General features: G+C 34.5%; 1 non-coding gene across 1 annotated transcript; it reads left to right on the plus strand.

Annotated features, from left to right (window-relative positions):
• Positions 1-2,879: 2,879 nt before the first annotated feature.
• On the plus strand, positions 2,880-2,986 carry LOC112086883. Its single transcript, XR_002899737.1, has one exon. It is a non-coding gene; the product is annotated as a small nucleolar RNA R71 (small nucleolar RNA).
• The last annotated feature ends 10,897 nt before the right edge of the window (positions 2,987-13,883 follow it).

Raw genomic sequence — 13,883 nt, forward strand, 5'->3', positions numbered from 1 at the left:
CACTATTCACACAAGACTTAATCAAACTCATCAATTTTGCTGTTCCAAATTCGATTTTTATGAAGCATGTAGAATCCAAATTTCAAAAATCTCAATTTCTCTTAACCTAGCTGTTAAAAACGAGTTTTATATAACCTAAAAGGATAATCTATTGTTCTTAAGCTATTTTCACCATTAATAAACAGAGATTTGGGCTTTTTAAGAAAACCCTAAGTTCTGAAATCAATTAAAAATGGCGAGTTTGAGGTTCATACCTTGCTGGAAAGAGAGATGTGATGGCAGAATTGAAATCAGCTTTGAAAAAGAGTGAGGTTTGAGCCAAAAATCTCTTAAAAAGCTTAAGAATTGAAAAATGTGTTCTTTCTCCTAATTCTCCAAATCTTTTGGAAGAGAAGAGAAAAAGGAGTTTTGATCCAAAAAGTTTGTTTCTTTTCTTTAAAAAGCGTTTTTGTAGCAAAAACGGAAAATTTCTGGAAATTTTTAAGTTTACGGGAACTTACCTTTCTTGTTTGCACATTAGTTTAAAACTTACGGAGGATCTTTTCGGGTTTAACCGGAAATATTTCGGGAAACACCGGGAATCACCGGGAATCACCAAGCAACACCGGAAAAACACCAGGCAACACCAGGAATCACCAGGTAAACACCAGGCAACACCGGGAAAACACCAGGCAACACCGGGAATCACCAGGTAAACACCAGACAACACCGGGAATCACCAGGCAACACCGAAAATCACCAGGTAAACACCAGGCAACACCGAAAAGCGGCAGAAATCCGCGGCGTCACCTCAACGACCAACGGCCGCGGTCAGGAGATGCGCAACCGCGGTGGTCGAGCGCTCGGCCGCGGTCACATTCACGGTGCTGCGGTCGATGCTCCCTTGGCCGCGGGTCGGTCAGTCGCGACCGCGGCTCTTCCTCCTACGGCCTTTGTCCAACCTTCTCGTCTTTGCCGGGCCGAGCAGCTAAAAACCTACCTTTTTCTTCTTGGTTTTCTTAGTTTTCTGATTTTTTTTTATTTTTTTATTTTTTGTGTTTTTGTTTTATAAAATACCTAAAACATAAAAAAAAAAGAAAGTATAAATTGTAAAAAGGAAAAGAAAACTAAAAGAAAGAGTACCTAAATGGGTTGCCTCCCATTAAGCGCTTTTGTTTTAAGTCGTTTAGCTCGACGTAAGCATGAGGAATCAGGCTGATTTGAATGACACTCCACCTGATGTGCCTTCGCTTCCGGTCGCTGGAGGTTCTACTCCTTCTCCTTGAGGAGCCGTCTTCTTTCCTTTACTCTTCTTTCGGACTTTAATATTGTTTAAAACCCTTTTTGTGTTTTCGATCAGCTCCTGGATTTGGTCCTCACTAGTTTCCGTTGCATCTGGTGGAATGATGATCTTGATCTTTGCAAAAGCTTTCGGCTTCTCCTTTTCTTTCTCTTTTGGCCTGTTTCCTTTGCTTGGAAATTCATCTAAGTTAGTCGGATAGTACTTTTTTCGATCCACATTGAGGAAAACAGCATGTCGGTTTGCGTGATCGATTACTGCTACTACTGTAGCTAGGAATGGTCTCCTGAAAATGAGTGGCCTCTCCTTGTCTTTATCCATCTCCAGGACTTGGAAATCTGCTGGAACAATCTTATCTCCCACTAGAACTTGTAGATCATGAATCGCTCATTCAGTATCTTTTTGAGATGAATCTCCAAAGATAACCTTAACCGTCGATGTCCTTAAGGTTTTTATGCCCAATTTTTCGGCAAATGTCTTAGACATGATGTTGACATTGGCTCTGGAATTGCACAAGAAGTCTGTAAACTTGATTCCTGAAATTAAACATTGGAAAACAAAACGTCCCGGATCATCGGCTTTCGTAAGCCTTTGATACGATGATCGTTCAGGTACCTTAAACGGTGGTTGCTTGGGATCGATACCCTTGTACAGTGGTACAAAGATTGGGGTTTCCTCTTTCTTTCCATCGGTTTCGGCCTCTTCTTCGGGAAATGTGGTTATGGCGTTGCAAAACTTCTTAGGGTTATCTTCAACTCTTCCTGGAAGTACTCCACTTTGCCTCTTCATAGAGTCGGCTGTTTGGGCGACTTGCACATCTAACTTTTTTACGTGTGAAGATAAAGATTCAAACTTACCATTCAGATCATTGTACATGCAGTCCACTTTCACGTTCACGTCTTTAGATGCTTTTTCGTTCGTCATAACGAGCTGTTGGATAGACTGTTCAAGTCTATCGATTTGTGAAGCTAGCTGGTTCGTCGTGACTCCTTGCTGTTGTACAAATTGATTGTTAAAACCTGTACCTTGGTAGTTATATGGCTGTCGCGGTTGATACGGTACTATTCCTCCAACGTTTCCACCTTGAAACTTGTTTTGGAAGGATTTTTGCTGAGGTGGGTAGTACTAGTCTTGAGGATTCTCCACATTTGGATTACGGTAAGAGAGATTGTTGTAATTTGCATTCCGGAAGTTGTTGTTGAAGCTATTGTTGGAGCGATTTTGATATGGCACCAGTGCTCCTACGTAGTTCACATCTTCTTCTTGAAAGGCTTGATTAATGTGATCGATATCACTAGGTCCTTCATCTTCTGCGTCATTGTTGGTCTCACAAGCATGGATTGGGCGATTGTTGCTCTTCAGAAGCTGGCTCACCATGTTCTTCAACTCGGTTATCTCCTTGTTGTCTGTTCCAGCTTGCTTCATTGATCGATCGTATTCAGGAGAATCATTGCTATTGGCTTGAGCCAAATTTTCGATGAGGGCTCTTCCTTGGGTTATCGTCTTTTGTCCAAAATCTCCATTGCTAGCTATATCAAGTGAAAGTTTGTATTTTGGTTGCAAACCTCGGTAAAATGTGCTCAGCAGGCTTGATCCATGAAATCCATGGTGAGGGCAATCATGTTCATACTCCTTAAAACGCTCCCAGGCTTCACAGAAAGATTCAGTTGGCCCTTGTTGAAAGGTTGAGATCTTTGTTCTCAAATTGTTCGACCGTGACTTAGTGTAGAAGTGATTCAGGAAAGCAGTTCTACATTCTTCCCAATTAGTAATCGATCCTGCAGGCAAAGACTTCAACCAACGGTGAGCTTTATCTGCTAGTGAAAAAGGGAACAACTTACACTTTAAATAGTTTGGTGGAACTTGGTTTCTTCTCATCATGCTGCAAATTTCTTCAAAAAGCTCGATATGGTCCATTGGATGCTCAGAAGGAACTCCATGGAACTGGTTTTGCTTCACCAATGAGATGATTTGAGGCTTGACTTCAAACTCATTCCGGTTTGGAAATGGTACTTAAATTGCAGATCGATTCTGAAAATTTTGAGTAGGTGCATCAAAATCAGCTATGCGATGGTTCCTGGCTTGTCTTCGGTGTTGATTTGCTGGCGGAATGGGGCGGTGAATGCGTTCATTCGGCTCCATTGCTGGGTGGTCACCATCGGCTGCATTGATGGGTGGATCAAGGTCTTCACGTCCTTCTCTCTCTCGGTTCTGGTGGTTTCTTGGAGGAACCTCATCCTCCTCTCCATCTTGTCGAGCATGATCACCTCCTCTGTGATCATTCTCTTCATTTTCTCCATGTTCGGACCCGTCTTGGTCCATATTTAAAGTTTGATTAATAGGATCTCCAGGCTGGTCGTCGTTGGCCATTCCTTGCGTTCGTCTAAGTCTTCGAAGTTCTCTTTCGTGTCTGTCTATCTCGTCTAGAATTGGAATGTTTTCTACAGGTCTGCGCCTGGTATTCATGCAATTCAGAGAAAAACAAAAGAAGAGAAAGATAATTCAGCAAAACTTTAAGAAAGAACTAGAGATCAGGTGTCTAGAACAGAAGTTAAAACAAGAAAAATAGCAAAAGGCAGCGAAACAAATCCCCGGCAACGGCGCCAAAGACTTGATGTCGTTCGTATCAACTGCGTGAGGGAACAAGTTTTACCCTTAACAAAAAAATGAAAGCCGCAAGTGCACAGCTAATCAGTTGTAGTATTTAGGGATCGAATCCACAGAGATTTGTGTGTCTGGTATTCTTCTACGATTTTTAACTTTATGTCTAGACTAAATTGGTTTTAAAGGTTGGTTGTTTTTTTTGCGAATTAAACTAAAAACAAAGAAAGCAAATAAATCTATCCTAAAAAGCAAGTAAGAAAATCGAATGAAATGCAATTAGAATAAGCAAAATATCGAATGAAAGACTAATAAGGCAAGTGAAATATCGCATGAAAAGTAAATTAAGCAAGTAAAATATCGAACTAAGGGAATTGAAATGCAGGTCTAAGAAAGCAATAAAAATCGATGGAGTTGTAAACTATGGCTAAAAACGCTGAGCTTTTGGGAGCTCTAAGGGATCATAATCGGTTTTAACACTAGGGTAAATAGATTGGGATTGACGGGTATCGATATATGGGTTCTAGAGCTAGAGTACGGCGGTATGACTACGTCACTGTCGTGATCATAACTAACTGTTTCTCGCAACCCTGACCAGTAGGTTTCCACTCTGGCCCTGGAAGGGAGAGAACGCAAGAGCTGCACAAGACTCGTCAATACTCACGACCTCGCCGCAGGTAGGTTTCCACTCCTACGGAAAAATCGCCTGTTTCATTCTAGGGCTGATTCTTAATGAAAACTTTCGCAACACTAACTATCTAGATCAGATACTATGTGATCAATCAAGCATACATGCAATAAGAACAAGAATAAACAGAGAACAGGTCGAAATCCCAGATCTATAAACCTAGATGTCTTAATCGATTATGAGAGCCCCTTTCGGGAACCCTAAGCCCAACTCGGGATCTACTCAGACATGACTGAGGTCGACATCATCATCGGTTTTAATAGAAGTAATGAAAAACAGTAAAGAAAAGAGATAAAGAAAGCTTCTCTATTGAAGAACTCGGACTTGAACAATCTTCTACAAAAATCTCATAAAAACGGCTGAAGGAAAAGGGTTTCTGTAAAGTATGAAGGGTGTTGTCTAAAAACGACCTAAATGACATGTATTTATAGTCTCCAATACTCCATGGTCTCTAGGGTTCCGGAATTGAGGCTGAGAATGACTTTGGGCTTCAGATACGTGGGCTTTAATTCGGAGATTGATTGCCGCGGTCGGGAGTGTTGTGACCGTGGGGATTGGCTTGTTGGCCGTGGTCGGGAAGCTTCTGACCGCGGGAAATAGGTTGATCACCGCGGTCGCGTGACTTGCTGGCCGACTTCGAGTGGCTCCAGGGCTAATGGAATATCTTTAGATCTAACCGTTGGAATGTCTTCAAACCAAGTGCATTTGAAAGCTGGTTGATTCTTCTATAAGTTGTCCAATTTTGAGGGTGATCAGACGGTGAGAAGGTCTTCGTCTCTCCATGAGAGTTCTGACGGTCTGCATTTATCCAAAAGAGTCCTTTTGTTCCATTTTGTGCCTCTTTATCCCAAATTACCTGAAAAATCTTTTAAAATCCGGAAACATAGAAATCCTTTAAAAACCTTTGAAAATGGAGTAAAAACACCTGTAAAAGATATTAAAGTGATCCATAAAAATGGTCAAAATCCGGTGTTATCATTTCACCACAAAACTTTGTAGTTCATCACTTTGTCAAAGTCTTGAAACTTCAGATTTTGCCACTCATTTCGAGCAAGTGGAAAGTGTTATGTCCTTTTGATGATCGAAACGATCCTTAAGGGACTTCAGATTTTGCCACTCATTCCGAGCAAGTGGAAGTGTTATGTCCTTGGGGATCTCTCATGTGTGCGTAATCATAGATGATATTTTCATCTAGGTGTCTTCTTAGGAAGATCACCGATTTCGCCTTTTCTTGGGTCACTGAGGTATTCTTCTCTTTGATGGTTTCCGTTAAACCTAGAGATTCGAGGTGAAGTTCAACGGTGGTGGTCCAAGATATGTAATTAGCATCAGTGATGTCTAAAGCCGATAATTGGAGCTTCTCAACGTTTGTCATTAGATTTTCTAAATAAAATAACAGAAATAATTATTATAAAAATGATTTTTATTAATATATGCAAGGTGGTGGAATACATAAGGAGATTACAAGGAATACAAATGCATAAAAGCTTAAAATAAAAATCATCACATATTCTTCCGGAGATAATTCTCCAAAAAGTAAACTATAAAAAAAACAAGTATATAACCTATTACAAAAACTAAAAAAAAGGATGAACCATTTTTTTTCTTGGAAAGAAATTCAATGGGGAATGAAATATTTGAGTGAAATGAATGATAGATAAATATAATTATAGATTGTATAATACTGTTTATTAGTCGTTATGTAGCCGTTTGAAAATTTTTTTTAAAAAAAAATTGTTTTTGTTAATGACCATTGGAAGCAAAGAAAATAAGGTAAAATCAGACTAATAATTTAAACAATGAATATATATATATATATATATATAATTATACATTGGTGGTATAAATTTATTTCTAATTATAGTAGAAATGTTAATTTAAAGATAAATATATGGTGATCATATCATCTATATTAAAATAGTAAATAAATAAATAATGGTGAATCCATGTGAGCATGGTAAATAAATGTATGGTGATTGAGTCATCCATATTAAAATAATAAATAAATAAATTATGGTGACTTAAATCATCCATATAAGTATAATAATTAAACAGTGCGAGTAAATAAATATATGGTGACAGAATAATCTATATAAAATAAGATAAATTATTTAGACGGTTGAACTGTCCATTATGGTGCATAAAACAATCATGATAAAAAGAAAGTAAATAATGATAGCAGTAAATAATAATGGGGTGGCAGAGCTACACTCTAATTATAATAATTAAAATTAAAATTATAAAGTATAGATGTAGAATGATCATGCTGAAAACGTGTTCTTTAATTATACTATATATCATATATTATATCAGCATAAATATATGAATAATATTAATATAGTTATTTTAATAGAAGGTAATAATAAAAATGAAGATAGATGTGTACCAAAGAGGGAGAGAGAGATTTTGTATTTGATTTTTTGGTATATCTTACAATGGACGAATGTTTGCTATAAATAAAAGAAAATCAGATAAATATTACTGTAAATGAACTTCATCATCAAATTCTTACAAAGTTTTGACTTTGCAACAAGTTCTTGTTTTTCCATTTGTCATATGTTGGATGCGTTAATCCTACACATATCATGGTATAGATTGACACTTTGATAGGCCTTAAGCTTTGTAACCTACAATATTCACAATATAGAATATTAAAACATAAAGCTTGCAGTTATCATGGATGTTTTTTGCCAATAGCGAGTTTTTATGGGCACTGTGGAGTGTGGACTAAAGCTCACAGGATTTAAGACATGATTTTGGAGTATGGATGAAAATAAGCAAACTTCGTGGATATGGAAATCTATACTCAACCCTTCGGCTTCTAGCTGCACAATTCCTTAGATGACGCCTAGTTGAGAGGGTTAGTTTATATGGTTTGATCACTAGTCATCTTTGGGAACCCTCATCCGGTGCTTTGAACCAAATAGACCTAACTAGGCAACGAAGAATGTCAATCTCCTCCAATGTCGCATCATGCTGCACAAGAATAAAGGAATTACAAAGAGCTTAAGAGCTTCATATCCATCTCTTTTAAGTCCCACACTTTTCTCTTACATCTAAAAATGACTTCTTCTACTCGCAAGTTCACAAAGATGAGCTTAAATGGTATTCAGCTAAGGACACATGGGATGCCCCTTCAGCCAAGAATAGCTTTTCAACCTCAGATAGACTATTTGGTTCAAAATCTATTTTGAAATATGCTTTCACGATATGATGTGGGTAGTCCATCAATAACGATTACTAACAAGGGCACAACTTGCTTCTTATGAGGCCTCCCAATTGATAGAAGCGGCTGCCTTTGCAATTTAACCCAAGTTCAAGCCCTTCCATTGCTTTTTTAATCCTCCTGTTTATATAATCATAATACACTATCTAAAAATTACATAAAATAAACCAGATCACGTATTTATCAAATACGTAACAAAGGAGGTATAGAAATCGATTTGGAACACTTTTTTTTTTTTATGAAAACCTTATATGGCGTCATTCAAATCAGTTATTTTGCTTCAACAAAACATGCATCGCTATGTGTTTCAGCAACTATTAATCCAAATTATCGTCAATTGACTCAATTTTTATATATAATGTATTAGTAGTCTGGCATATATAAATCCTGTAATTTCCATGAGATAGTCAATTCACTCAACTTTTTTTTGTTTTTTTCTTCTAATATGTCAATTATTTGCATCCTCAACATATTTTACATATAATTGAAAATGTCAAACGCGTTTTTAACCTCCAAAAATGAAAAGTCAAATGCATGAGTATTGGGCCGCCGCATGCACACCGTACGTGATACGTCCTTTTGATATATATTTTAGTTATGATTATAATAAATTCTAAGTCAGGAAATGTAATTTTAAATCTAAAAATTAGTGACAGGACTTTCTAACCTGGTATGTCTTTCTCAGAATAATTACAATTGTAGAAACATAATATATAATAAAATCAAAGATTAGTTAGATCCCTTTAAGTTGCTTTGGTCAAAACAAAAATAACTTGCTACGCCTTTATCAGAAGATGACAAACAATTTTTGAAAACACAATTTATAGTCTCCCAATATAAAATATTGAAATAAAGTTGCATCTTAGACTTCAGCTAGCTACATATAAGTTAATAACACATCTAATACAAGACTAGTTCATTAAACATATGGGCTTACAAGGAATCTGTCTCTTAATGAATCAAGAATCCTCACATAAAAACATTAATAAGATTATACAGTTACAAATATACAAATAGAATTCAACAATATCTGTGTGTACGGCTTATGTTCACTTCGATAGGACAATAACTAAATTTGAACTAATAGCGACTGTTGAAGCTAACCAAAAGACCAAAGTGAGCAATGGCATGAACAGCAAAAGCCTCTTTCTTTGTTCCGCTGTCTTGTCTCCTTCAAGGCCACCACTCTCTATCTCCCTAACCCTGCGTTTAATAAATTATATATTCGTCCTTGATTTGATCATTTATACTTTTCAATCTTCTTGTGTACTATTGGGCATTAGGATTAATTAAGATTTGACTTCAATAATCTGAGAAATCTAATAAGGGAAATGAGGCTTATAGGCTCTTCCTTATATTATTTTAGTTCTTATATAGTAGTGATCAACCTCGGCGTATACTGTTCGTTTATATTAATATTCAGTAAACGGAGTGATGGTATACGAGGAAACGTGCGTAATCAAAATGATATGTCGGTTTTGATTGGTGTAACATTCTGATGCCTTGTATATATGAAAAGGTTTATTATAATTGATTTAGTTATTCATGTTATTTAAATGTATTTATCTTTTCAGATACGGGTTTTGAAAAAATTTCAGAATTAAACGTGTTTGAGCTGAAAAAATTTTTGAATGATATATTATAAAGTAATTCACAATACCGTATAAATGAGGTTAAAATACGGAAAAATATTATGTGTTGATTGCAGAGTCAATAAAAAAATTTTTACGATCATTACAAACTTTTTAATTAATGGCGTAATTATTGTACTTTCTATATCCCTCGGAGATTAGTTTAGGTTTCGATCCAATATCTATCTCGGTTACTTTAAAACAAACAAATGCCAAAACGCTAATCCATGAACACAAAGAACTACTTTTGAGTGTAATAAACGCAACTACACTGTCTACACATATTTAGCTATGAACTACAACAAATATAAATGATTGTTTAAAAAATCAAACTTGATGATGATTTTATTTTCAATGTAAAAGGTTACTATATTGTTGTAGTTATTATTTCGTTCTATCGATCTATTCCATTCTTTTTATGCATTTTTTCATTTTTTCCTCCTCGTTTCTATTATTTTTCTAATAGTCATCATTCAGAGCCAAAATAATAGTAGTTTGTATCAGGATACAATAATCTTGCAACTAGCACACGCTTTTTCAAGAATACCCTTTCATCTAGGGCAAAAGCCTCATCACTAAATCTAATTAAGCCAATTTGCATCAAATGCCCTTTAATCACTAATCGCAAAATTAGTTTCAGACCCATTTAAATAGCAAATATATATTTATCACAACCCCAACTATATATATGTTGCTCAATCATGTTTTTTATGATCTATTGAGAATCCTTTTCTTTTGCAACACTCTACTCAAAAATGTATCTAGAATTTACCTCTTTCATTCAAGTTTGCTCGTGTTTTTTGCTCCAAAGTTGGAAGGGAAATATCGAGGGTTGTGATTGATCATAATCGTATATTGGCGAGTTCAATACTCCATTGACTTAATTGGTGTAAAGAGGCTAATCGAGGAGATTTTCTTGACATCATCTCGTTATTCAGCTCCTTTGAGCTTGTATATTTTACGGGTTAGGTTCTTATTTTCTTAGAAAATTTTTTTCTTAGAAAAAATAAATACTTTTTGTCAAATAGAAAATTTAAAATGTTTTGCATCGACAGCAGCTAGATGCGGACTTGACCTTGTACTTCTATAAGAATTTTTTTTTTTGTTCTTGATCAAGATTCTTAATGATTTGTAGCTTCTTCTTTTTGTGTGGTGATAACCAATTCGTTGACATTTTCACATTTTTATAGTCATAATTTTGTGAACTAGTATTTGCAATGCTTCCACCAAATGTTTGGAGGTATCCACATCTTATTATTGATTTATTGGTCTTTTTCGTCCGGATATCTGTTTGCCACTGTAGAAAACTAAGAAAAACTGTGGAAGATATTGTAGATCGATCATAACGTTTTATATTATATGTAGAGATCTACATTTTGGTTATCTCTGGGTTAATATGAAAAATGAAATATGTTTTCGTAACATTTTATATGTGCAGTACAGTTAGTTATTTCTTAAAGAGTTAGAGAACTCGTAAAATTTGGGTCGCGTAGCTTTTCATATACCTTGCTCTAGTTACTTTGTTGTTACAATTGCCTCAAGACGACGAAAAGATTATTAAATTATATAGGATTTAGTTTTTGGCATGGCCTTTTGAGACCGTTCTATAGTCAATATATTACAAGGATTCTTAATTAGTCAAATGGTTTGCTCGGCTTTTTTTAATAATTCATTTGAGGGTGTTTCATAATCGAAGGTCGAGGAGGCAATCTCTCCTGAATTTGATCCATGTAAGGTACAAATGCATGTGATTACATTAATATAAATTCACTGATCATAGTTTATATATATATATATGTTGTTATCTCATCAGCTTCAAGTTATTGCCGATAATGTAGAAGGTGTAGGGGTCTACTATGTACGAATACTCTACAATCAATTTAAGAAGAAGCTATATATATATATATATCCATGAAAAAATCATAATTAAAACTGTAATAAGAAGTTCGAACTCCAATTTCTGAATTCTCTGATGAATTCTTTAACCACTTGACTGCTATGAACTCACATAGTATGGGTACAATAATCAACAAAAACTTTGAAGAGAAAGTATATTAAGTGCCGAGTTCGACTCTTAGTGGCCGAGAAAAATCTAAATTAACTAATTAATATGCTATGGAATATGGATAAATCATATATTTTTCATAAAAGGAATGTTTATATTAACCTCAATAATATTTTATCTGACGTGCATTAGTGTCAAATATTCTGTATACACGTGGGAATTTTAATACAGTAATAGATTAGAATCTGACAGACCATAACAAGTACAATATGCTTACTTTATAAGAAAAACAAGTACAATTGGCTCTTCATACCTAGGACCAGACTAGGAAAAGTACGTACCCACTATCACTAATCAATTAATTAGCAAACTAATTACAAATTTTGCAGTTGTACGTGTTATAACTTATTGATTCAATCATGAGTGATTCTTGGCATTGTGTTTCCTTACCAAATCTTTCTCAGTTCCCCGTAAGCAGTAAGCTGCCACGTTGAGAGTCTTGAGACAAAGGATGCTGCGTAATTCCTTCATGAATTTCAAAAAAAAAAAGATGAATTAATCAATACACTATAGTTTACCTCTTAGGATATTTTACCCACGTTCTAGTGTAGTATTTTAATATTTTTGCTTAATCGCTATTCTTAATGTATTTCTTGACACCATAATGTATTAGTCTTTTACTAAAAATACAAGAAAAACTTTTATAAAAAAAAAAAATACAAGAAAAACATTTAACTTTACCATGTCAGAGAAAATTAGATACAAAATAATATCTAATATATAGGGCGATTCTTTAAAATGATAAAATTTTAAGTTATGTTCCAAACATAGTTTACTATTAACTTAAAATTCTAATGATAGCAAATTATAGAACACTATGCGTGGTAAAAACATGCGGAATTTACAAAGTACCATACGGTGTTTTCCTTTCTGCAAATATTATCCTAAATCACGTCAGTTTGGCAAATAAACCTTAATTAATTTCATTGACTAGATGTATATATATATATATGCCATAATATATAATGGCGATCTGAGATTGATAAGTTTGTCCTAATAGAACTATAGAAGTAAACTTAAGTTTGTCGAACAGAACATCGACTATTTGATTAGGTTATAGCGTAATGCAAATAATAGTAAGTGTCTTAGTGATGAATCTTTATCACAAAAGTGAATCTTCACTAAGACAGGGATTTCGTAAGAAATAAGTACAAATAAACTAATATATGGAAGCTTTTGAAGTGTCTGGAGTGAGTTTTTCCACTTTGGTTGTTTTGTAGAGACAAAATTGTAGTGGCCTTTGAATGCTTAAAAAGGGGATATTCCTACAACTTATTTTACTGGTTTTTCCACTAGTTTCGTATTATAGTAATGTCAAATTACAAATGTATTATCACATAAAAATGAGCATGTGGTTTGTTTTTTTATTTGATATTGTTTTGATAGAATGCACATTATTCAGGAGATCGGGTCATCTATGAATTCGTAATTTCGTATAAACTTTTATCGTTCTTTATTAAACTAAAAATAATGATCTGCTAAACAATTTAAAGACACTCCGTTTCTCCCTTTCAGGGACACCCACTCTTGTATGTTCCCTCATGGGATATACATTTCGCATTTACAACAAAATTATACTTCCATGTGTAATAATAACACCATGGCTGTTTCCGGTGGAGACTTATATATATTGCAAGTCCAGATCATGTAAGTATATAAAGTATTTACAACTTATTTAATAATTTTAATAATGATGTTTTATAACTTTCTTAACACATATAATAATAGTTATTTATATGAGGTAAATTAATTTAATTTCTTAAGTCTATGTTTGATTATTTTTTGGACAATGCTTTAAAATAGCAACTTCTTGCTCCAAACGTCTTACCAGTAATTTTCAATTTCTAATAACAACACAATTTTGATATCATAATGACTCAAAGCCTAATTTAACCGGAGAAATCTAAATCATAAATTGGAGAAAAAAAATTCAACCATAATTTTTTAACTTTATATTTGTAATTCATTTACATGAACAAATACTTTTCCGCAATAATTTATGCTATCTTTAATTTTGTTTTGAACAGAACTATTTTTTTGTTATTTTAAGTGCTCTTTTCTAATTGTAAAAACCGAAAATTTCACTAAAATTTAAAACCGAACCCTATTTTTGGTTAATTTTGATAAAACAATTTCAAAAACCAAACTAACCGAAAATTGAACCGGTTCGGTTCGGTTCGGTTCACCTAATTCTCAGGCCTAGTTTTATACTTTAGAACATAATAAAATGGTACAAAACTTTTCACTGGTTGATGTTAAACGTGTACAACTGCAACCGTCGGCAAACGTAGAGATTATAAATTGCTTGTGAAAGAACCTCAAGCCTTTAATCAATCAATTTGGTCAAAATTTCAAGACATGAATTTGAAAACCTTTGCATGCACCATGTTTTG

This window comes from Eutrema salsugineum, unplaced genomic scaffold (genome assembly GCF_000478725.1).
Source record: "Eutrema salsugineum unplaced genomic scaffold, Eutsalg1_0 scaffold_2, whole genome shotgun sequence".
Lineage (NCBI taxonomy): Eukaryota > Viridiplantae > Streptophyta > Magnoliopsida > Brassicales > Brassicaceae > Eutrema > Eutrema salsugineum.